Genomic DNA, 22,967 nt, shown 5'->3' with positions numbered 1-22,967 from the left:
TCACTCATTCCCCTTTCCCCCCTTCCCTTGCCTCACCCTCTCACTCCTCTTGCTCTCCCCTTTCCTCTCTACTTTCATTCTCTCCCCACTCCTTCCTCTCTCTCCTTCCTCGTCTATCTTACTTCTCTCCCTAACCCCTCTGTCCGCTAACCACTCCTTCCCCCTCTCTCCCCTTCCCTCTCTCACTCCTTCCACTCTCTCCCCACCATTCCAGACACTCTCTCCACTTACCCCCTCTTTCCTCTCCCCCTCTGACTCTCCCTTTCCCTCACTCTTCCTACCTGTCTCCCCTTCCCTCTCTGTCACTCCTTCCCCTCTCTCTCCCCTTCCCCTCTCTCTCTCCTCTCTCTCTCTCCCCTTCCCTGATACGTCCTTACTGCACAGTATAAATGCACACGAGGCCCATGCTTGAGAGAAGGTCAGTCTGTGACCTGTCCTTTATTCCACAGCACTCAAGTGATGGAAGTGGGTGGAGCTTCCACTTTTATACCTGAAGATCCAGGTTAGGAGTGTCTCCCACAAGTTCACCCCCTTGTGGTCAATGTTCTCATAGTGTACAACTTTGGTCAGATGAGACATGGGTTAAAATGCTGGTTGAATAAATGACAATTCCCCTCTCTCTTCCTCCTTGCACTCTCTCTTTTCCCTTCCCCTCTCTTTCCTGCTCCTTCCCCTGTCTTTCTCAAAGCAGGTGGCTCCATAGCTCAGGGGTTAGAGCACTGATCTAGTAAACCAGGGGTTGTGAGTTCAAATCTCACTGGGGCCTACTCAAAATTAGTTCAGTATTTAAGTTCACTGTCAATTAACAAGGGCTTAAATTATAAATATTAAACAGCTCTGAGACCGACCCTTGAAAAACAGGCTTCTCTCTACCCTTCCAAACCTCCCTCTTCCTTCCCCATCACAATCCGTTCTGCATCTTTTTACCCTCTCTCCCGCTATCTCTCTTTCCCCGTCTCTCACTCCTTCCCCTCTCTCCCCTCACTCTCTATCCTTTCACCTATCTCGCCCCTTCTGCTCTCTCCTTGCTGATCTTTCTCCTCTTCCCCCTCTCTCTCAGCTTCCCCCCTCTCTCCCTCTCCTTTCCCCCTCGCTCCCCATTCTGCTCTCTCTCCCCTTCCCCTCTCGCTCACTCCTTCCTCTCTCCCTTTTCATTTTCTCCCCTCCTCGCTCTATCTTCCCTCTCCTTCTCCCTCCCTTCACCTGTCTCCACTCCCCTCCCTCCTGACTTTCTCTCCTTCCCTCACTCTCGCTCTCCCCTTTTCCATCAGACTCTCCCCCTCCCCATCTCAACAATTCTCCCCTTCTCCCTCTCTCCCCTTCCTCCGCTCTGCACAGAAAGAGAGAGACAGTGAGAGAGAGAGAGAGAGAGAGATCGAGAGACTGAGAGACAGAGAGAAAGAGAGAGAGACAGAGAGATTGAGGCAGACTGTGACTGAGTTGTTTTGGGATGTTTTACTACGTGAAAGACCCGATATATCGATGTTGAGAGGCGAATATTGAAGAGATGGAGGCTGGAGTCTGGGGGGTGAGACACAATCTGAGCGTTTCACTGACCCCTCCTCATTCTTCAAACACACAGCACTAACTGGGGAATGACCCACAGCCTAGGGCAGGTGGTTCCATAGCTCAGGGGTTAGAGCACTGGTCTAGTAAACCAGGGGTTGTGAGTTCAAATCTCACTGGGGCCTTTTCTAAATTAGTTCAGTATTTAAATACACTGTCAATTAACAAGGGGTTTAATTATAAATATTAACAACTCTGAGACTGACCCTCAAACAACAGGCCTCTGTCTTGCTTACACTCTCTCCGCTTTCCAGGTCACGATCCGTTCTGCAATTTTTTTCCCTGCAATCTCACTTTCTCCATCTCTCACTCCTTCCCCTCTGTCTCCCCTTTCCCTCTCTCTCCCCTTCCCCTCTCTCCCCTTCCGCTCCCTCCCCTCCCTCCTCTCTCTCCCTCCCCTCCCTCCTCTCTCTCCCTCTTTTGCCTTTCTTTTCAGATTCTCCCCTGCTCCCTCCCTCTCCCCTTCCTTTCTCTCTCCCCTGCCTCCTCCCTCTCTCGACTTCCAATCTCTCTCCCCTCCCCCTCTCGCTCTCTCCCATTCTGCTCTCTCCCATTCCCCTCTGGCTGACTCCTTCCCCCTCTCTCTCCCATTCCCTCTCCCACTCATTCCCCTCTCTCCCTCCTTTTACAACTTACAAGCACTAATCTCTCTCACAGAGCCGGCACAGACACGATGGGCCGAATGGCCCTCCTTGTGTGCTGTAAGATTCTGTGAATGTTCAGGGATGAATCACCAAGAATGATTATTCGGGCCCCACCTCCTTGTTAACAATAGTAAGATGCAAACATGAGCTGGTGTTACAGGTGGCTCCATAGCTCAGGGGTTAGAGCACTGGTCTTGTAAACCAGGGGTCGTGGGTTCAAATCTTACTGGGGCCAACTCAAAATTATCTCAGTATTTGAATAAGCAAGGGCTTTAATTGTAAATATGGTTGAAAACTTTATTAAGATGGAGAGTGACAGAGTTAATTCAGAGATGAGGGCCCTGAAGTTTTGGAAACTTTGATGGTGTGAGATGTGAATAGACTGGCCAGTGATCCTTGTTGGATTGACAATGGCAAACATTTAAAGATCACATGGATGAACTCCAACAATTGTACATCCCTGTCTGGAGTAAAAATAGAATGGGGAATGTGGCTCACAAGGGAAATGAAGGATAGTGTTAAATCCAAGGAAGAGGCATATAAATTGGCCAGAAAAAGCAGCAAACCTGAGGACTGGGAGAATTTTGTAACACAGCAGAGGAGGACAAAGGGTTTTAACCAGGAGGGGGGAAAATAGATTATGAGAGGAAGCTTGTAGGCTTCTAAAAAAATTAGTGACGACAAACAGATCCCTTGCAGTCAGATTCAGGTGAATTTATAATGGGGAACAAAGAAATGGCGGACCAGTTAAACAAATACTTTGGTTCTGTCTTCATGAAGGAAGACACAAATAATCTTCTGGAAATACTAGGGGACCGAGGGTCTCGTGAGAAGGGGGAACTGAAGGATATCCTTATTAGGCGGGAAATTGATGGGATTGAAGGCCGATAAATCCCCAGGGCCTGATAGCTTGCATCCCAGAGTACTTAAGGAAGTGGCCCTTGAAATAATGGATGCATTGGTGATCATTTTACAACAGCCTATTGACTCTGGATCGGTTCCTATGGACTGGAGGGTAACTAATGTTATGCCGCTGTTTAAAAAAGGAGGGAGAGAGAAAGCGGGTAATTATAGACCGGTTAGCCTGACATCGGTAGTGGGGAAAATGATGGAATCAATTATTAAAGATGAAATAGCAACACATTTGGAAAGCAGTGACAGGATCGGTCCAAGTCAGCATGGATTTATGAAAGGGAAATCATGCTAGACAAATCTTCAAGAATTTTTTGAGGATGTAACGAGTAGAGTGGACAAGGGAGAACCAGTGGATGTGGTGTATTTGGACTTTCAAAAGGCTTTTGACAAGGTTCCACACAAGAGATTGGTGTGCAAAATCAAAGCACATGGTATTGGGGGTAATGTACTGATGTGGATAGAGAAATGGTTGACAGACAGGAAGCAGAGAGTCGGGATAAACGGGTCCTTTTCAGAGTGGCAGGCAGTGACTAGTGGGGTGCCGCAGGGCTCAGTGTTGGGACCCCAGCTATTTACAATATACATTAATGATTTGGATGAGGGAATTGAGTGTAATATCTCCAAGTTTGCAGATGACACTAAGCTGGGTGGCAGTGTGAGCTGTGAGGAGGATGCTAAGAGGCTGCAGGATGACTTGGACAGGTTAGGTGAGTGGGCAAATGCATGGCAGATGCAGTATAATGTGGATAAATGTGAGGTTATCCACTTTGGTGGCAAAAACATGAAGGCGAATATTATCTGAATGGCGGCAGATTAGGAAAAGGGGAGGTGCAACGAGACCTGGGTGTCATGGTACATCAGTCATTGAAAGTTGGCATGCAGGTACAGCAGGTGGTGAAGAAGGCAAATGGTATGTTGGCCTTCATAGCGAGAGGATTTGAGTTTAGGAGCAGGGAGGTCTTACTGCAGTTGTACAGGGCCTTGGTGAGGCCACACCTGGAATATTGTGTTCAGTTTTGGTCTTCTAATCTGAGGAAGGACGTTCTTGCTATTGAGGGAATGCAGCGAAGGTTCACCAGACTGATTCCCGGGATGGCTGGACTGATATATGAGGAGAGACTGGATCGACTGGGCCTGTATTCACTGGAGTTTAGAAGGATGAGAGGGGATCTCATAGAAACATATAAAATTCTAACGGGACTGGACAGGTTAGATGCAGGAAGAATGTTCCCGATGTTCGGGAAGTCCAGAACCAGGGGACATAGTCTAAGGATAAGGGGTAAGCCATTTAGGACTGAGATGAGGAGAAACTTCTTCACTCAGAGAGTTGTTAACCTGTGGAATTCCCTGCCGCAGAGAGTTGTTGATACCAGGTCATTGGATATATTCAAGAGGTAGTTAGATATGGCCCTTATGGCTAGAGGGATCAAGGGGTATGGAGAGAAAGCAGGAATGGGGTACTGAGGGAATGATCAGTCATGATCTTATTGAATGGTGGTGCAGGCTCGAAGGGCCGAATGGCCTACTCCTGCACCTATTTTCTGTGTTTCTATGTTTCTATGGAAGAAATAACCAAAGTATTTGTTCAATTGGTCTGCCATTTCTTTGTTCTCCATTATAAATTCACCTGATTCTGACTGCAAGGGACCTACATTTGTCTTCACTAATCGTTTTCTCTTCACATATCTATAGAAGCTTTTGCAGTCAGTTTTTATGTTCCCTGCAAGCTTACTCTCATATTTTACTTGCCCCATCCTAATTAAACTCTTAGTCCTCCTCTCCTGAATTCTAAATAACAGACTCCCCTCACACCCTTCCCCCTCTCCTCTTCTCGTTTCTCTGACACTCTCCCCTTCCAAATCTCTCTCTCCCTTCTCCATCATGTCCCGTTCTACATCATTTTACCCCCTCTGTCTTTCCCGCTATCTCGCTTTCCCCATCTGTCATTCATTCCCTTCTCCCCCCTTACCTCACCCTCTCTCCTTCCCTCTCTCTCTCTTCCCCCTCTCTCCTTTCATTCTCTCCCCACTCCTTCCTCTCTCTCCTTCCTCCTCTATCTTCCCTCTCTCTCTCTCTTTCCCCGACCCAGTCTCTCCCCACTCTCTCCCTTTCCCCTCTGCCCTTTCAGTCTCCTCTCTCCTTTCCCTTTCTTTTCCCTTTCTTTTCAGATTCTCCCCTTCTCCCTCTCTCTCCCCTTCCTTTCTCTTTCCCCTGACTCCCCTCTCTCTCCCCTCCACCTCTCTCTCACTCCTTCCACTCTCTCTCTCCCTTTCCCCACTCTCTCCCCTTTCCCCCTCTCTCTCACTCCTTCCACTCTCTCTTTTCCCTTCCCCTCTCTTTCCTACTCCTTCCCCTGTCTTTTCCAGAGCAGGTGGCTCCATAGCCCAGGGGTTAGAGCACTGGTCTAATAAACCAGGGGTTGTGAGTTCAAATTTCAGTGGGGTGTCTTCTGTTTCTAAATTTGCCGTCAATCAGCGACAGGCTGAGACCATCGACAGGAACAGAGCCACCCACAGTGCCATGGACTAGGATGCTGCTGCCCTCCCCTGGTGAGTCATCCCTCCCGCAGTACCCAAAACGGTGTCTCTGTTTTGGAGGGGGATGACCACAGGGTACCTCTGCACTACCTTCCTTCCACTGCTCTTCCTATTGGTCACCCATCCCCTATCTGTCTGTGTCAGTGACAGGATCGGTCCAAGTCAGCATGGATTTATGAAAGGGAAATCATGCTTGACAAATCTTCTGGAATTTTTTGAGGATGTAACTAGTAGAGTGGACAAGGGAGAACCAGTGGATGTGGTGTATTTGGACTTTCAAAAGGCTTTTGATAAGGTCCCACACAAGAGATTGGTGTGCAAAATTAAAGCACATGGTATTGGGGGTAATGTACTGACGTGGAGAGAGAACTGGTTGGCAGACAGGAAGCAGAGAGTCAGGATAAACGGGTCCTTTTCAGAATGGCAGGCAGTGACTAGTGGAGTGCCGCAGGGCTCAGTGCTGGGACCCCAGCTATTTACAATATACATCAATGATTTAGATGCAGGAATTGAGTGTAATATCTCCACGTTTGCAGATGACACTAAACTGGGTGGCAGTGTGAGCTGTGAGGAGGATGCTAAGAGGCTGCAGGGTGACTTGGACAGGTTAGGTGAGTGGGCAAATGCATGGCAGATGCAGTATAATGTGGATAAATGTGAGGTTATCCACTTTGGTGGCAAAAACAGGAAGGCAGAATATTATCTGAATGGTGACACTTTAGGAAAAGAGGAGGTAAAACAAGACCTGGGTGTCATGGTACATCAGTCATTGAAAGTTGGCATGCAGGTACAGCAGGCAGTGAAGAAGGCAAATGACATGTTGGTCTTCATAGCGAGGGGATTTGAGTATAGGAGCAGGGAGGTCTTACTGCAGTTGTACAGGGCCTTGGTGAGGCCTCACCTGGAATATTGTGTTCAGTTTTGGTCTTCTAATCTGAGGAAGGACATTCTTGCTGTTGAGGGAATGCAGCAAAGGTTCACCAGACTGATTCCAGGGATGGCAGAACTGACATATGAGGACAGACTGGATCAACTGGGCCTGTATTCACTGGAGTTTCGAAGGATGAGAGGGGATCTCATAGAAACATATACAATTCTGATGGGACTGGACAGGTTAGATGCAGGAAGAATGTTCCCGATGTTGGGGAAGTCCAGAACCAGAGGACACATTCTAAGGATAAGGGGTAAGCCATTTAGGACCGAGATGAGGAGAAACTTCTTCACTCAGAGAGTTGTTAACCTGTGGAATTACCTGCCGCAGAGAGCCCCTTCCTCACTCTCTCCCCTTCCCCAATCTCTCCCCTTCCACCATCTCTCTCCCCTTCCCCTCTCTCTCCCCTTCACCACTCTCTCCCCTTCCCCTCTCTCTCCCCTTCTTCACTCTCCCCTGCCCCCGCTAGTCTCCTCTTCCCCCTCTCTCTCACTCCTTCCCCTTTCTCTCCTCTTCCGCTCTTTCCCCTCCACCTCTCTCCCACTCCCATCCCTCTCTTTCCCCACCTCCTTCTCTTTCTCACTGTCTCAACTTCGCTCTGTCACTCCTTCCCTCCCTCTCCCCTTCCCCTCCCTCCCTCTCCCCTTCCCCTCCCTCCCTCTCCCCTTCCCCTCTCTCTCATTCCTTCCCCCTCTCTCTCATTCCTTCCCCTCTCTCTCTCTCTCTCTCTCCCCTTCCCCTTACTCTCTCCCCTTCCACCGTCTCACTCCCCTCCCCACACTCTCCCCTTGCCCCCTCTCTCCCCTTCCCCCTCTCTCTCACTCCTTCCACTCTCTCTTTTCCCTTCCCCTCTCTTTCCTGCTCCTTCCCGTGTCTTTCCCAGAGCAGGTGGCCCCATATCTGAGGGGTTAGAGCACACTTCTTGTAAACCAGGGGTCGTGAGTTTAAATTACACTGGAGCCAAATCAAAATTAGCTCAGTATTTAAATTCACCGTGAATTAACTAGCGATTTAATTATAAATATTAAACAGCTCTGAGACTGACCCTGGAATTACAGCTCCCCTCTCCTCTTCTTGTCCTGATTTACTCTCTCTCCCACATTAAAAATCTCTCTTTCCCTTCCCCATCATGACCCATTCTGCATCTTTTTCCCACTTTCCCCGTCTCTCACTCATTCCCCTTTCTTATCCTCTCTCCTTCCCCTCCCTGTTCTCAACCCCCCCTCTCACTCCTTCCCCTCCCTCTCTTTCCCCTTCCCCTCGCTCTCTTTCCCTTTCCTCGCTCTCCCCTTCCCCTCTCACTCTCCCTCTTTCCCCTCTCTCTCCTCTCTCCCCTTCCTTCTCTACTTTCATTCTGACCCCACTCCTTCCCCTTCTCTCCCCTTCCCCTCTCTCCCTTTCCCCACTCTCTCTCCTTCCCCTCTCTCTCTTTCCCTTTCCTCGCTCTCCCCTTCCCCTCTCACTCTCCCTCTTTCCCCTCTCTCTCCTCTCTCCCCTTCCCTCTCTACTTTCATTCTCTCCCCACTCCTTCCCCTTCTCTCCCCTTCCCCTCTCTCCCTTTCCCCTCCCTCTCTCTCCTTCCCCTCTCTCTCTTTCCCATTCCTCGCTCTCCCCTTCCCCTCTCACTCTCCCTCTTTCCCCTCTCTCTCCTCTCTCCCCTTCCCTCTCTACTTTCATTCTCTCCCCACTCCTTCCCCTTCTCTCCCCTTCCCCTCTCTCCCCTTCCCTCTCTACTTTCATTCTCTCCCCACTCCTTCCCATTCTCTCCCCTTCTCCTCTCTCCCTTTCCCCCTCGAGAGACACACAGAGAGAAAGTGAGAGTGTGTGAGAGAGACAGAGAAAGAGTGAGAAAGTGTTGTGTGTGCAATAACTCAATAGACAGATTACTGTCAACTCCGAACAGGTACACACCTGGCTCTACTTTATTCGGGCCCAAAGTGATTACATTACAAGATGGCTGGCCTTTTATACCTGGGCCGAACACGCGTGTGTACAGCCCAATGACCTCCGACAGTGGCCCCACCTGGTGGCTAGTAACCCCAAGCATACATGCATGACAGAAAGAGAGAGACAGAGAGACAGAGAGACAGAGCCAGAGTGTGACTGAGTTGCCTTGGGATGTTTTACTACGTGAAAGACCCGATATATCGATGTTGAGAAGTGAATATTGAAGAGACGGAGGCAGGAGTTCTGGGGGATGAGACACAATCTGAGCGTTTCACTGACCCCTCCTCATTCTTCAAACACACAGCACTAACTGGGGAATGACCCAGAGTCCAGGGCAGGTGGCTCCATAGCTCAGGGGTTAAAGCACTGGTCAATTAAACCAGGGGTTGTGGGTTCAAATCTCACTGGGGAAAACTCAAAATTAGTTCGGTATTTAAATTCACTGTCAATTGACCAGAGCTTTAATTATAAATATTAAACAGCTCTGAGACCGACCCCAGAAAGGCAGGTTTCCCTGTCTCTTTGCTTTCCAGATCACGACCCGTTCTACATTTTTTTTTTTAACTCCTCTCTCACTTTCCCGCGATCTCATTTTCTCCATCTCTCTCTCCCCTTCCCCTCTCTCTCTCCCCTTCCCCTCTCTCTCCTTCCGCTCCCTCCCCTCACTCCTCTCTCTCCCGCTTTTGCCTTTCTCTTCAGATTCTCCCCTGCTCTCTCCCTCTCCCCTTCCTTTCTCTCTCCCCTGCCTCCTCCCTCTCTCGACTTCCCATCTTGCTCCCCTCCCCCTCTCGCGCTCTCCCATTCGCTCTCTCCCATTCCCCTCTGGCTGACTCCTTCCCCCTCTCTCTCCCATTCCCTCTCCCACTCATTCCCCTCTCTCCCTCCTTTTACAACTTCCAAGCACGAATCTCTCTCACAGAGCCGGCACAGACACGATGGGCCGAATGGCCCTCCTTGTGTGCTGTAAGATTCTGTCAATGTTCAGGGATGAATCACCAAGAATGATTATTCGGGCCCCACCTCCTTGTTAACAATAGTAAGATGCAAACAGGAGCTGGTGTTACAGGTGGCTCCATAGCTCAGGGGTTAGAGCCCTGGTCTTGTAAACCAGGGATCATGGGTTCAAATCTCACTGGGGCCTACTCAATTTTGGCTTCTGTTACTGAATTGACCGTCAATCGGCGACAGGCCGACACCATCAACAGGAACCACTCACTCCGCACTTTACAATCTGCCCACAGTACTTTCACTTCCCACCTCCAGTCTGTATCCCACCTTTTCCACATCCAGTCTCAGAGACACCGATATATCATCGACTCATAGAAACTTACAGCAGGGAAGGAGACCATTTCGGCCCATCGTGTCTGCACCAGCCGACCAAGAGCTATCTGCTGGGCAGGGCCACATTGTCCGCATGTTCCAGACACGAGACTCCCAAAGCAAGCGCTCTACTCGGAACTCCTTCACGGCAAGCGAGCCAAAGGTGGGCAGAGGGAACATTACAGGGTACACCCTCAAAGCCTCCCTGATAAAGTGCAACATCCCCACCGACACCTGGGAGTCCCTGGCCAAAGACCAATCCACCCGGCGTGGAGGAAGTGCATCCGGGAGGGCGCTGAGCACCTCGAGTGTCGTCGCCGAGAGCGTGCAGAAACCAAGCGCAGGCAGCGGAAGGAGCGTGCGGTAATCCAGTCCCACCCTCCCCTTCCGTCAACGTCTGTCTGTCCCACCTGTGACAGGGACTGTGGTTCCCGTATTGGACTGTTCAGTCACCTAAGGCCTCACTTTTAGAGTGGAAGCAAGTCTTCCTCGATTCCGAGGGACTGCCTATGATGATGATATGATCCCAGCCTGATCCCACTTTCCAGCTCTCGGTCCGTAGCCCTGTAGCTTACGACACTTCAAGTGCACATCCAAGTGCCTTTTAAATGTGGTGAGGGTTTCTGCCTCTACCACCCTTTCAGGCCGTGAGTTCCAGACCCCCACCACCCTCAGGGTGAAGGAATGGAGGTCTCCCCTCAGCCTCCTCTGTTCCAAAGAAAACAACCCCAGCCGATCCAATCTTTCCTCATCGCTAAAATTCTCCAGTCCCGCCAACATCCTGGTAAATCTCCTCTGCACCCTCTCCAGTGCAATCACATCCTTCCTGTGATATCCTGACATTTTAGGGAGAAAAAAATCTGAGAAACATAGAAACATAGAAAATAGGTGCAGGAGTAGGCCATTCAGCCCTTCGAGCCTGCACCACCATTCAATATGATCATGGCTGATCATTCCCTCAGTACCCCTTTCCTGCTTTCTCTCCATACCCCTTGATCCCTTTGGCCGTAAGGGCCACATCTAACTCCCTCTTGAATATATCCAATGAACTGACCTCAACAACTCTCTGCGGCAGGGAATTCCACAGGTGAACAACTCTCTGAGTGAAGAAGTTTCTCCTCATCTCAGTCCTAAATGGCTTACCCCTTATCCTTAGACTGTGTCCCCTGGTTCTGGACTTCCCCAACATCAGGAACATTCTTCCCGCATCTAACCTGTCCCGTCCCGTCAGAATCTTATACGTTTCATCCTTCGAAACTCCAGTGTATAATGGTCCAGTTGATCCAGTCTCTCCTCATATGTCAGTCCAGCCATCCCGGGAATCAGTCTGGTGAACCTTCGCTGCACTCTCTCAATAGCAAGAATGTCCTTCCTCAGATTAGGAGACCAAAACTGAACACAATATTCCAGGTGAGGCCTCACCAAGACCCTGTACAACTGAAGTAAGTCCTCCCTGCTCCTATACTCAAATCCTCTCGCTATGAAGGCTAACATGCCATTTGCCTTCTTCACTGCCTGCTGTACCTGCATGCCAACTTTCAATGACTGATGTACCATGACACCCAGGTCTCGTTGCACCTCCCCTTTTCCTAATCTGTCACCATTCAGATAATATTCTGCCTTCCTGTTTTTGCCCCCAAAGTGGATAACCTCACATTTATCCACATTATACTGCATCTGCCATGCATTTGCCCACTCACCTAACCTGTCCAAGTCACCCTGCAGCCTCTTAGCATCCTCCTCACAGCTCACACCGCCACCCAGCTTAGTGTCATCTGCAAACTTGGAGATATTACACTCAATTCCTTCATCTAAATCATTGATGTATATTGTAAATAGCTGGGGTCCCAGCACTGAGCCCTGTGGCACTCCACTAGTCACTGCCTCCCATTCCGAAAAGGACCCGTTTATCCCGGGATCCGGCAGACAGCAGCTTGCGAAGGATGACCTCGTGACCGATTCCGAGCACGAAACCGTTCGGCAACATTTCCCGCAAAGATCCCGCAAAAACCGTACTGCCCCGCAAGGAATCTTCTGGCCCTGGGAGCGCCGGTGGGTGTAAAAGTGATACCTGGCCTTTAAGGTGCTCTCCTTCGGCTTGAGGCGTTCCCACACCAGCACACACAGCTCTGTGTAAGTCTTCTCCTCTGGTTTGACCGGTGCCAGCAGGTTTTTGAGCAGGCCGTATATCGGAGACCCACATACGGTGAGGAGAATCGCCCTGGTCTTGATCGCCCTCTCTCAGCCTCGTCCTGTTCATTGGCGACGTAGTACCGGTCGGGACGCTCAACGAAGGCTTCCCAAATCATCACCCTCAACAAATCCCTCAACAAGACCAACGGCAGCCATTACCGTGTGAAGGTTGGTGATCCGTTACTCGTCGCCAGTGAGTGATGTTCAGAATAAATCCACAGGACTGTATTGCAAGCTCAAACTGTGGTGACCTTGTGCTCTTTATTCAGACTCCAGGGTGGGGAAGCAGTATGGTGAGTCACCTTATATACCTGCTTGTCCCAGGGTGGACAGGTGACCATTGGGTCTCCCACAGGTGTGCCCCCTAGTGGCAAGTCTTACATATTGGTGACGTTTACATGTGTACACAACAATCACGACCCGTTCCACATCTTTTTATTCCTCTCTCACTTTCCCGCTATCTCGCTTTCCCCGTCTCTCACTCATTCCCCTCTCCCCCTTTCCCCTCCCTTGCCTCACCCTCTTCCCGTCCCACTCTCTCCCCTTCCGACTCTGCCTTTCCACTCTCCCTCTCCCTCCTCCTTCTCCGCTCCCTTTCCTCCACTCCCTCCTCTCTCTCTCTCCTTTCCCTTTCCTTTCAGATTCTCCCCTTCTCCCTCTCTCCCCTTCCCCTTTCTCCCTCCGCTGCCTCACTCTCTCACTCCTTCCCCTCTCTCTCTCACTCCTTCCCCATCACTCCTCTTAACATCACTTTCACCTTCCCCCCACTCTCTCTCACCTTCCCTCTCTTTCCCCTCCCCTCTCTCGCTCTCGCCTTACCCCTCTCTCTCCCATTCCCCTCTCGCTCACTCCTTCCCCTCTCCCTTTTCATTTTCTCCCCTCCTCTCTCTCTCCCCACCCTCTCCTTCTCCCTCCCCTCCGCAGTCTGCATCCCCTCCATCCTCCCTTTCACTCCCTCGCTCTCGCTCTCCCCTTTCCCATCAGACTCTTCCCCTCCCCATCTCTCCCATCCCCCCCCTCTCTCCCCTTCTCCCTCTCTCTCCCCTTCCCCCGCTCTAGCCTCCCCGCTCGAGGTACAAAGTGAGAAGGTGAGAGACAGAAAGAAAGAGAGAGAGACAGAGAGAAAGAGAGACAGAGCCAGAGTGTGACTGAGTTGCCTTGGGATGTTTTACTTCGTGAAAGACCCGATATATCGATGTTGAGAAGTGAATATTGAAGAGACGGAGGCAGGAGTCTGGGGGATGAGACACAATCTGAGTGTTTCACTGACCCCCTCCTCATTCTTCAAACAGTATTTAGTAAACCAGGTATCGTGGGTTCAAATCTCACTGCAACCTACTCAAAATTAGCTCAGTATTTAAATTCACCGTCAATTCACAAAGGCATTGATTATAAATATTAAACAGCTCTGAGATTGACCCTGGAACTACAGGCTCCCCTCACACCTTTCCCTGTCTCTCTGCTTTCCAGATCACGACCCGTTGGACTTTTTTTTTTTTAACTCCTCTCTCACTTTCCCGCAATCTTACTTTCTCCATCTCTCTCTCCCCTTTCCCTCTCTCTCTCCCCTTCCCCTCTCTCTCCTTCCGCTCCCTCTCCTCACTCCTCTCTCTCCCTCTTTTGCCTTTCTTTTCAGATTCTCCCCTGCTCCCTCTCTCTCCCCTTCCTTTCTCTCTCTCCTGCCTCCTCCCTCTCTCGACTTCCCATCTCTCTCCCCTTCCCCTCTCTCTCCCCTTCCCCTCTCTCCTCTCCCTCCTCTCTCTCACTCTTTTGCCTTTCTTTTCAGATTCTCCCCTGCTCCCTCTCTCTCCCCTTCCTTTCTCTCTCACCTGCCTCCTCCCTCTCTCGACTTCCCATCTTGCTCCCCTCCCCCACTCACTCTCTCCCATTCCGCTCTCTCCCATTCCCCTCTGGCTGACTCCTTCCCCCTCTCTCTCCCATTCCCTCTCCCACTCATTCCCCTCTCTCCCTCCTTTTACAACTTCCAAGCACTAATCTCTCTCACAGAGCCGACACAGACACGATGGGCCGAATGGCCCTCCTTGTGTGCTGTAAGATTCTGTCAATGTTCAGGGATGAATCACCAAGAATGATTATTCGGGCCCCACCTCCTTGTTAACAATAGTAAGATGCAAACAGGAGTTGGCGTTACAGGTGGCTCCATAGATCAGGGGTTAGAGCACTGGTCTTGTAAACCAGGGGTCGTGGGTTCAAATCTCACTGGGGCCTACTCAATTTTGGATTCTGTTACTGAATTGACCGTCAATTGACGACAGGCCGACACCATCAACAGGAACCACTCACTCCGCACTTTACAATCTGCCCACAGCACTTTCACTTCCCACCCCCAGTCTGTATCCCACCTTTTCCACATCCAGTCTCAGAGATACCGATATATCATCGACTCATAGAAACTTACAGCACGGAAGGAGACCATTTCGGCCCATCGTGTCCGCACCAGCCGACCAAGAGCTATCTGCTGGGCAGGGCCACATAGTCCGCATGTTCCAGACACGAGACTCCCAAAGCAAGCGCTCTACTCGGAACTCCTTCACGGCAAGCGAGCCAAAGGTGGGCAGAGGAAACGTTACAAGGGACACCATCAAAGCCTCCCTGATAAAGTGCAACATCCCCACCGACACCTGGGAGTCCCTGGCCAAAGACCAGTCTCCCCTTCCATCTCTCTCACTCCTTCCCCACTCTCTCCCATTCCCCTCTCTCTCTTTCTCCTTCCCCTCTCTCTCACTCCTTCCCCACTCTCTCCCCTTCCCCTCTCTCTCCCTCCTTCCACTCTCTCGTTTCCCTTCCCCTCTCTTTCTTGCTCCTTCCCGTGTCTTTCTCAGAGCAGGTGACTCTATAGCTCAGGGGTTAGAGCACTGGTCTTATCAACCAGGGGTCGTGAGTTCAAATTGCAGTACAGCCTAATTTTAGTATTTAGACACATGTCTCTCATTCCTCCCACTCTCTTCCCCCTTGAAAGGATGCAACATTCAGATGAACCCCCTCACAGTGTTTGGGCTCATTCAAAAGGATATTTAATTTGGGACTATCGATTGGAAAGTTTGGAACCCTAAAGTGCTTGTGGAAGAAACGATGAACTTGAGTAGAATTTTGGAATTTTTAAAGACACATTCAAGGCTGTGTGCGGGCCTAAAGAACTGACAGGAGACAACTTGATTATTGAGGCTGTCTGGGTGTTGGGACTAATGTAACTTGTCTGGAGAAATGGGTATTCGAGAATCCTTCTCCACAAGAGACATTAACATTACAACAAATAACCCAGAGATAGCCAACCATCAAACTGAATCTGGAAAACCATTTCAGCATATACATCACCAAGAGGCCCAATCCAGCCTGTATGCGAAAAACTAAGCACAAAAGGACATTGCGATTACCAAACTAATATTTCCATCAGGAAACAGTTTATCGAACATCAACCCACACAAAACATATTAACTTTGAACGAGCCCGCCAAAATATTACAAAGAAGAGTCAAGCCCGCCAAATTCAATCAAAGAATCCTGGACTGATTTGGTGTGAAGATTAGAACCACTCAAACCGTATAACTGGCCCCTGTTTTAACAGAGGGTGTGACATACTTTGCCAAACAACCGAGACCACGCTTGTGTCATCAAGAAGGGAGAGAAACCAACGCGACCGTTGTAAACTAACTTCTCCAGCCTCGAAGTCCTGAAGTCCTGAAGGAAGAACATCACCATCGCGGCAACAACTGACCACAGCCAACGTGGTATTAATGAAAAACCACCGCGATCGACCAAACGACAAATAAACTCCAACTGAAAGAAACCGAAGAATCGAAAGTTTCCAGCCTACAATCTAAGGCCTGACTACCAACAGGTGAAAACATGACCTAAAGAGACTTTGAACCTATTTCTAACGAAGAAAACCGGGCACTTACCCCATAGATCCAAAACATGCTTTACCGCATCAGTGGACTCAACCCAACTGAAGATTGTGCAGCTAGAAGTCTTCTCCAACGTTCGGGGTACGGCAAGCAGAACCTGCACAATTCAAGGAACCCCGAAACCGTGAACTACCGCTAACTGACCAGAAAGGATTGGTAAACATAGTCCCTGCCTGCCCTGGAGTCTAACCTAGCTAGGATTAGGTATGGGGAGGTGGGAGGTGTCATTTTACTGTACACCCCCTTTGAATGTGTAATGTATTGTTCTTTATCAGAGTGATTATAAGTTTTGACATTGTATTTTCTTGTCTTTAATAAAATCAAAGTTCTTTTGCACCAAACCAGTGACCTTTGCACTTTGTCACACCCCCCCCAAATAAATCCAGAGTCTAGAACTCAAGGGAGTGGGGGGCGATTCGAACCGCTCAAGTAGGTCAGAGGTGAACCTGACCCCCGGGACCACCACCACACCGTTACACTCCCGTCTCTCTCTTTCCCCTTTCCTTTCAGGTTCGCCCCCTCTCTGCCCTCCCCCTCTCTCTCTCACTCCTTCCCCTCTCTCCCCTTAACATCTCTCTCCCCTTCCTCCCACTCTCTCCCCTGCCTCTCTCTCTTCCTCCCTGTCTCCCCATCCCCTTCCTCTTCCCCTTCCACTCTCTCTCACTCCTTTCACTCTCTCTTTTCCCTTCCACTCTCTTTCCTGCTCCTTCCCCTGTATTTTCCAGTGCAGGTGGCTCCATAGAACAGGGGTTAGAGTGCTGGTCTAGTAAACCAGTGGTTGTGAGTTTAAATCTCATGGGGACCTACTCAAAATTAGCTCAGTTATTTAAATTTACTGTCAATTAACAAAGAGTTTAATTATAAATATTGAACAGCTCTGAGATTGATCCTGGAACAACAGGCTCTGTCTCTCTTCCCATTCAAATCTCTCACTCCCTGACCCATTCAACAACTCTTTCCTGCAATCTCTTGTTCTCCTATTCTCTCTCTACTTTCATTCTTACCCCACTCCTTCTCCTCGATCTGACCTTTCTCTCTTGCCCCTTCCTTTCAGATTCTCCCCTTCTCCCTCTCTCCCCTCCCCCTCTCTTTCTCTCCCAGTGGGATTAGGCTGGGTAGCTCTTGGTCGGCCGGCGTGGACACGATGGGCCGAATGGCCTCTTCCCGTGCTGTAAATGTTTATAATTCTCTGATTCTCTCTCTCACTCCTTCCCACATTCTACTCACGTAAACTAGAGGTGATCCAAAACTCGGCTGCCTCCGTGTCCTAACTCACACCAAGTCCCGCTCACCCATCACCCCCTGTGCTCACTGCCCACGTGTCCTAACTCACACCAAGTCCCGCTCACCCATCACCCCCTGTGCTCGCTGACCCGTGTCCTAACTCGCACCCAGTCCCGCTCACCCATCACCCCCTGTGCTCGCTGACTCATGTCCTAACTCGCACCGAGTCCCACTCACCCATCACCCGCTGTGCTCGCTGACCCCATGTCTTAACTCGCACCCAGTCCCACTCACCCATCACCCCCCTGTGCTCGCTGACCTACATTGGCTCCCGGTTAAGCAATGCCTCGATTTCAAAATTCTCATCCTTGTTTACAAATCCCTCCATGGCCCCTCACTGCTCACTATCTCTGTAACCTCCTCCAGCCCCTACACCCCTCCCTATCTCTGTAACCTCCTCCAGCCCCACAACCCCCCGAGATGTCTGCACTCCTCTATATCTGCCCTCCTGACCATCCCTGATTATAATCGCTCCACCATCAGTGGCCTTGCCTTCTGTTGCCTGGGCCCCAAGCTCAGGAACTCCCTCCCTCAACCTCTCCGCCTCTCTACCTCTCTTTCCTCCTTCAAGACTCTCCTTAAAACCGACCTCTTCACCTGCGCTAATTTCTACTTTTGTGGTCGGTGTCAAATTTTTATCCCATAATCCTCCTGTGGAGCATCTTGGGCCATTTCACTACGTTAAAGGCGCTATATAAATATACATTATTGTTGATGTTCCTTCTGTCTCTCCTCTTCCCCGTCTCTCTCTCACTCCTTCCCCTCACTCTCCCCTTCCCTCTCTCTCACTCCTTCCGCTCACTCTCCCCTTCCCTCTCTCTCACTCGTTCCCCTCACTCTCCCCTTCCCTCTCTCTCACTCCTTCCCCTCACTCTCCCCTTCACTCTCTCTCACTCCTTCCCCTCACTCTCCCCTTCCCTCTCTCTCACTCCTTCCCCTCACTCTCCCCTTCCCTCTCTCTCACTCCCCTCTCATTTCCTCTAATAAAGCCCCACCTAGTGGACTATCGATGTAATAACAACTACTGACAGGCACCTCTCTCTCTCCATCTCTCTCTCTCTCTCTCTCCCCTTCCCCCTCTCACTCGCTCCTTCCCTCTCCCTGTCCCTTTACCCCACTTTCTCCATTCCCCCACTCTCCGCTCCTCTCTCTCCACTCACTCCTCAATCTGGCTCCTCCCTCTCTCTCTCTCTCTCTCTCCTTTCCCTTCTTACTTTCCCCTTCACCCTCTCTAACCCCTTCCGGCTCGAGAGACAGTGAGCGACAGAGAGAAAGTGACAGAGAGACAGAGATTGAGAGACACAGAGAGACAGAGAGACAGAGCCAGAGTGTGACTGAGTTGCCTTGGGATGTTTTACTACGTGAAAGACCCGATATATCGATGTTGAGAGGTGAATATTGAAGAGACGGAGGCAGGGGTCTGGGGGATGAGACACAATCTGAGCGTTTCACTGACCCCTCCTCATTCTTCAAACACACAGCACTAACTGGGGAATGACCCACAGCCCAGGGCAGGTGGTTCCATAGCTCAGGGGTTAGAGCACTGCTCTAGTAAACCAGGGGTCGTGGGTTCAAATCTCACTGGGACCTACTCAAAATTAGCTCAGTATTTAAATTCACTGTCAATTAACAAGGGCTTTAATTAGAAATATTAAACAGTTCTGAGACCGACCCTGGAACAACAGGCTCCTGTTCTACATCTTTTTCCCACTATCTCGTTTTCCATGTCTCTCACTCATTCCCTTCTCCCCCCTTCTCCCGCTCTCTCTCCGCTATCCACTCTCTCCGCTCACTCTGTCTCTTTCGCCAACCTAGTCTCTCCACCCTCTCTCCCCTTCCCCTCGCCTTTTCACTCTCCACTTCCCTCCCTCCCCTCCTTCCTTTCTCGCTCTCTTTTCCCTTTCTTTTCAGAGTCTCCCGTTCTCCCTCTCTCTCCCCTTCCTTTCTCTCTCCCTTGCCTCCTCCCTTTCTTGCCTTCCCACCTCTCCCCTTCCCCCCTCTCCCCTTCCCCTCTCTCCCCTTCCATCACTTACTCTGCCCTTCCCCTCTCTTCCCTTCCATCTCTTACTCTCCCCTTCCGCTCTCATCCATTATCCTCTCTCACTCACTCCATTGCCACCCTTCTCCTCCCTCTCTTTCCCCTTCCCCCTCTCTCTCTCATTCCTTCCACTCTCTTTTTTCCCTTCCCCTCTTTTTCCTGCTCCTTCCCCTGTCTTTTTTAAAGCAGGTGGCTCCATAGGTCAGGGGTTAAAACACTGGTTTAGTAAACCAGGGGTCGTGGATTCAAATTTCGCTGGGGCCTACTCAAAATTAGCTCAGTATTTAAACTCACTGTCAATTAACAAATGCTTTAATTATAAATATTGAACAGCCCAGAAACAACAGGCTCCCTGCGTACCCTTCCCCCTCTCTTACACTCTCTCCTCCCTTCCCATTGTAACCCATTCAACAACTTTTTCCCAGTCTCACACTCATTCCCCTCTCTCACCCTCTCCCCTACCCACTCTCTGTGTCTCTTCTCCCTTTCTTTTCAGATTCTACGATAAAAACAACAGAACATAAGAAATAGGAGCAGGAGTAGGCCATACGGCCCCTCGAGCCTGCTCCGCCATTTAATACGATCATGGCTGATCCGATCATGGACTCAGCTCCACTTCCCTGCCCGCCCCCATAACCCCTTATCCCCTTATCGGTTAAGAAACTGTCTATCTCTGTCTTAAATATATTCAATGTCCCAGCTTCCACAGCTCTCTGAGGCAGTGAATTCCACAGATTTACAACCCTCTGAGAGAAGAAATTCCTCCTCATCTCAGTTTTAAATGGGCGGCCCCTTATTCTCAGACCATGCCCCCTAGTTCTAGTCTCCCCCATCAGTGGAAACATCCTCTCTGCATCCACCTTGTTGAGCCCCCTCATAATCTTCTACGTTTCGATAAGATCACCTCTCATTCTTCTGAACTCCAATGAGTAGAGGCCCAACCTCCTCAACCTTTCCTCATAAGTCAACCCCCTCATCCCCGGAATCAACCGAGTGAACCTTCTCTGAACTGCCTCCAAAGCAAGTATACCCTTTCATAAATATGGAAACCAAAACTGCACGCAGTATTCCAGGTGTGGCCTCACCAATACCCTGTATAACTGTAGCAAGACTTCCCTGCTTTTATACTCCATCCCCTTTGCAATAAAGGCCAAGATTCCATTGGCCTTCCTGATCATTTTTTTGCTGTACCTGCATACTAACCTTTTGTGTTTCATGCACAAGTAACCCCCAGGTCCCGCTGTACTGCGGCACTTTGCGATCGTTCTCCATTTAAATAATTACTTGCTCTTTGATTTTTTTTCTGCCAAAGTGCATGACCTCACACTTTCCAACATTATACTCCATCTGACAAATTTTTGCCCACTCACTTAGCCTGTCTATGTCCTTTTGCAGATTTTTTGTGTCCTCCTCACACATTGCTTTTCCTCCCATCTTTGTATTGTCAGCAAACTTGTCTACGTTACACTCAGTCCCTTCTTCCAAGTCGTTAATATAGATTGTAAATAGTTGGGGTCCCAGCACTGATCCCTGCGGCACACCACTAGTTACTGGTTGGTAACCAGAGAATGAACCTGTTGTGTTCCTAACACAGATGAGACTGCACACAGGGAGGTTAAAGTAACAGTGACCTCAGTCTTTATTAAGACACTCCAGAGTGAGGAACAGGCCTTAGGGCCCGGCTGAAATACCATGCTCCCAAGGGATGCTGGGATCCCTTGGGACTTCAGGGGATGTGCTCCCTGGTGGCGGAAGATGGGAGTGCATGCTTTACAGATACACAACAGAACCATCTATTCTTCTCTCTCCCCTTCCCTCTCTCAGTCCTTCCGCTCTCTCTCCCCCCTTAACTCTATCTCTTCCTCCCTGCTCTTTCCCCCTCCCCCTCTCTCTCTCCCCTTCCCCTCCCACATTACCATTCCCCTCGCTCACTCCCCTTCCCCTCCCTCTCTCCCCTTTCCTCTCTACTGTCATTCTCCCCCCACTCCTTCCCCTCTCTCTCCTCCCTCCTCTCTCTTGCCTCTCTCTCCCCTCCCCCTCTCTCCCCCCTCTCTCCCCTTCCCCCTCTGCTTTTTCACTCTCCCTTTCACTCTCCCTCTCCCCTTCCACTCTCTTCCCTCCCCTCCCTCCACTCTCTCTTTACCATTCTTTTCCGATTCTCCCCTTCGCCCTCTCTGTCTCCCCTTCCTTTCTCTCTCCCCTGCCTCCTCCCTCTCTCGTCTTCCCATCTCTCTCCCCTTCCCGTCTCTCCCCTCCCCCTCTCCTTCTCTCCCATTCCTCTCTCTCTCACTCCGTCTCCCTCTCTCTCCCCTTCCTCTCTTTCCCCTTCCCCATCTCTCTCACTCCTTCCACGCTCTCTTTTCCCTTCCCCTCTCTTTCCTGTTCCTTCCCCTGTAACTCCTCAAACAGGAGGCTCCATAGCTCAGGGGTTAGAGCACTGGTCTTGTAAACCAGCGGTCATGAGTTCAAACCGCAATGGGGCCTCCTCAAAGTTAACTCAATATTTAAATTCACCCTCAATTAACAAGGCTATTAAACAGCTTTGAGACTGACCCTGGAGCAACAATCTCCTTTTGTCTCCAGTAATATCGCTCTCCCTTCCCGTTCTGCATCTTTTTCCCGCAATTGAGCTTTCCCCGTCCCTCACAGACTCCCCTCCCCCTCTCTCCCCCATCCTTCCACTCTCTCTCTCTCCGTCCCCTCTCTTTCCCCTCGCCCCTCTTTCTCTCTCCCTTTCCCCTTCACTTCTCTTTCCAACTCCTCCACGATCACCTTCCCCTTCCCGCCTCTCTCTAACCCTTCCCTTTTCTCGCTCTCCACTTCCCCTCTCTCCCCTTCTCTCTCACTTTCATTCACCGCGCACTCCTTCCCTCTCTCTCCTTCCTCCTCTATCTTCCCTCTCTCTCCCCTCCCCCTCATTCCACTACCCACTCTCTCCACCCTCTCTCCCCCTCCCGTTCTGCCTTTTCACTCTCCCTTTCCCTCTCCCCTCCCCTCTCTCTCCTCCCCTACCTCCTCTGTCTCTTCCTTTTCCCTTTCTTTTCAGATTCTCCCCTTCTCCCTCTCTTTCTCGTTCCCATCTCTCCTCTCCCCATCTCTCTCCTCTCCCCCTCTCTATCTCCCCTTCCCTTCTCTCTCTTCCTCCATGTCTCCCCTTCACCCTCTCTCTCTCCTTCCACTCTCTCTCCACTTCCCCTCTCTCTCTCAATCCTCCCCTCTCTTCCACTCCCCTCCCCCTCTCACTCCTTCTACTCTCTCCCTCCCTTCCACACTCTCTCCCTCCCTTCCACACTCTCTCTCCCCTTTCCCCCTCTCACTCCTTTCCCTCCCTCTCTTCCTCTTCCCCCTCCTTCCCCCTCTCTCTCACTCCTTCCTTCTCTGTCTCCCCTTCCCCCTCTCTCTCACTCCTTCCACTCTCTCTTTTCCCTTCCCCTCTCTTTCCTGCTCCTTCCCCTGTCTTTCCCAGAGCTGGTGGCTCCATAGCTCAGGGGTTAGAGCACTGGTCTAGTAAACCAGGGGTTGTGAGTTCAAATCTCACTGGGGCCTCCTCAAGATCAGCCTATTTATTAAATTCACCGTCAATTAACAAGGGCTTTAATTATAAATATTAACCAGCTCTGAGACCGACCCTGGAACAACAGGCTCCCCTCTCCTCCCCTTGTCTCCC

General features: G+C 50.4%; 8 non-coding genes across 8 annotated transcripts; all 8 read left to right on the top strand.

Annotated features, from left to right (window-relative positions):
• The first annotated feature begins 693 nt into the window (after positions 1-693).
• trnat-agu (transfer RNA threonine (anticodon AGU)) lies at positions 694-766 on the top strand. The gene has a single exon. It is a non-coding gene; the product is annotated as a tRNA-Thr (tRNA).
• An 852-nt stretch (positions 767-1,618) lies between these two features.
• Positions 1,619-1,691, top strand: trnat-agu (transfer RNA threonine (anticodon AGU)). Its single transcript has one exon. It is a non-coding gene; the product is annotated as a tRNA-Thr (tRNA).
• A 681-nt stretch (positions 1,692-2,372) lies between these two features.
• trnat-ugu (transfer RNA threonine (anticodon UGU)) lies at positions 2,373-2,445 on the top strand. The gene has a single exon. It is a non-coding gene; the product is annotated as a tRNA-Thr (tRNA).
• A 7,163-nt stretch (positions 2,446-9,608) lies between these two features.
• Positions 9,609-9,681, top strand: trnat-ugu (transfer RNA threonine (anticodon UGU)). The gene has a single exon. It is a non-coding gene; the product is annotated as a tRNA-Thr (tRNA).
• A 4,528-nt stretch (positions 9,682-14,209) lies between these two features.
• Positions 14,210-14,282, top strand: trnat-ugu (transfer RNA threonine (anticodon UGU)). The gene has a single exon. It is a non-coding gene; the product is annotated as a tRNA-Thr (tRNA).
• A 4,497-nt stretch (positions 14,283-18,779) lies between these two features.
• On the top strand, positions 18,780-18,852 carry trnat-agu (transfer RNA threonine (anticodon AGU)). The gene has a single exon. It is a non-coding gene; the product is annotated as a tRNA-Thr (tRNA).
• A 2,859-nt stretch (positions 18,853-21,711) lies between these two features.
• On the top strand, positions 21,712-21,784 carry trnat-ugu (transfer RNA threonine (anticodon UGU)). Its single transcript has one exon. It is a non-coding gene; the product is annotated as a tRNA-Thr (tRNA).
• Positions 21,785-22,773: 989 nt separating this feature from the next.
• On the top strand, positions 22,774-22,846 carry trnat-agu (transfer RNA threonine (anticodon AGU)). The gene has a single exon. It is a non-coding gene; the product is annotated as a tRNA-Thr (tRNA).
• Positions 22,847-22,967: the final 121 nt, after the last annotated feature.

This window comes from Pristiophorus japonicus, unplaced genomic scaffold (assembly GCF_044704955.1).
Source record: "Pristiophorus japonicus isolate sPriJap1 unplaced genomic scaffold, sPriJap1.hap1 HAP1_SCAFFOLD_288, whole genome shotgun sequence".
Lineage (NCBI taxonomy): Eukaryota > Metazoa > Chordata > Chondrichthyes > Pristiophoridae > Pristiophorus > Pristiophorus japonicus.
This window is presented reverse-complemented; position numbering and strand designations above follow the sequence as displayed.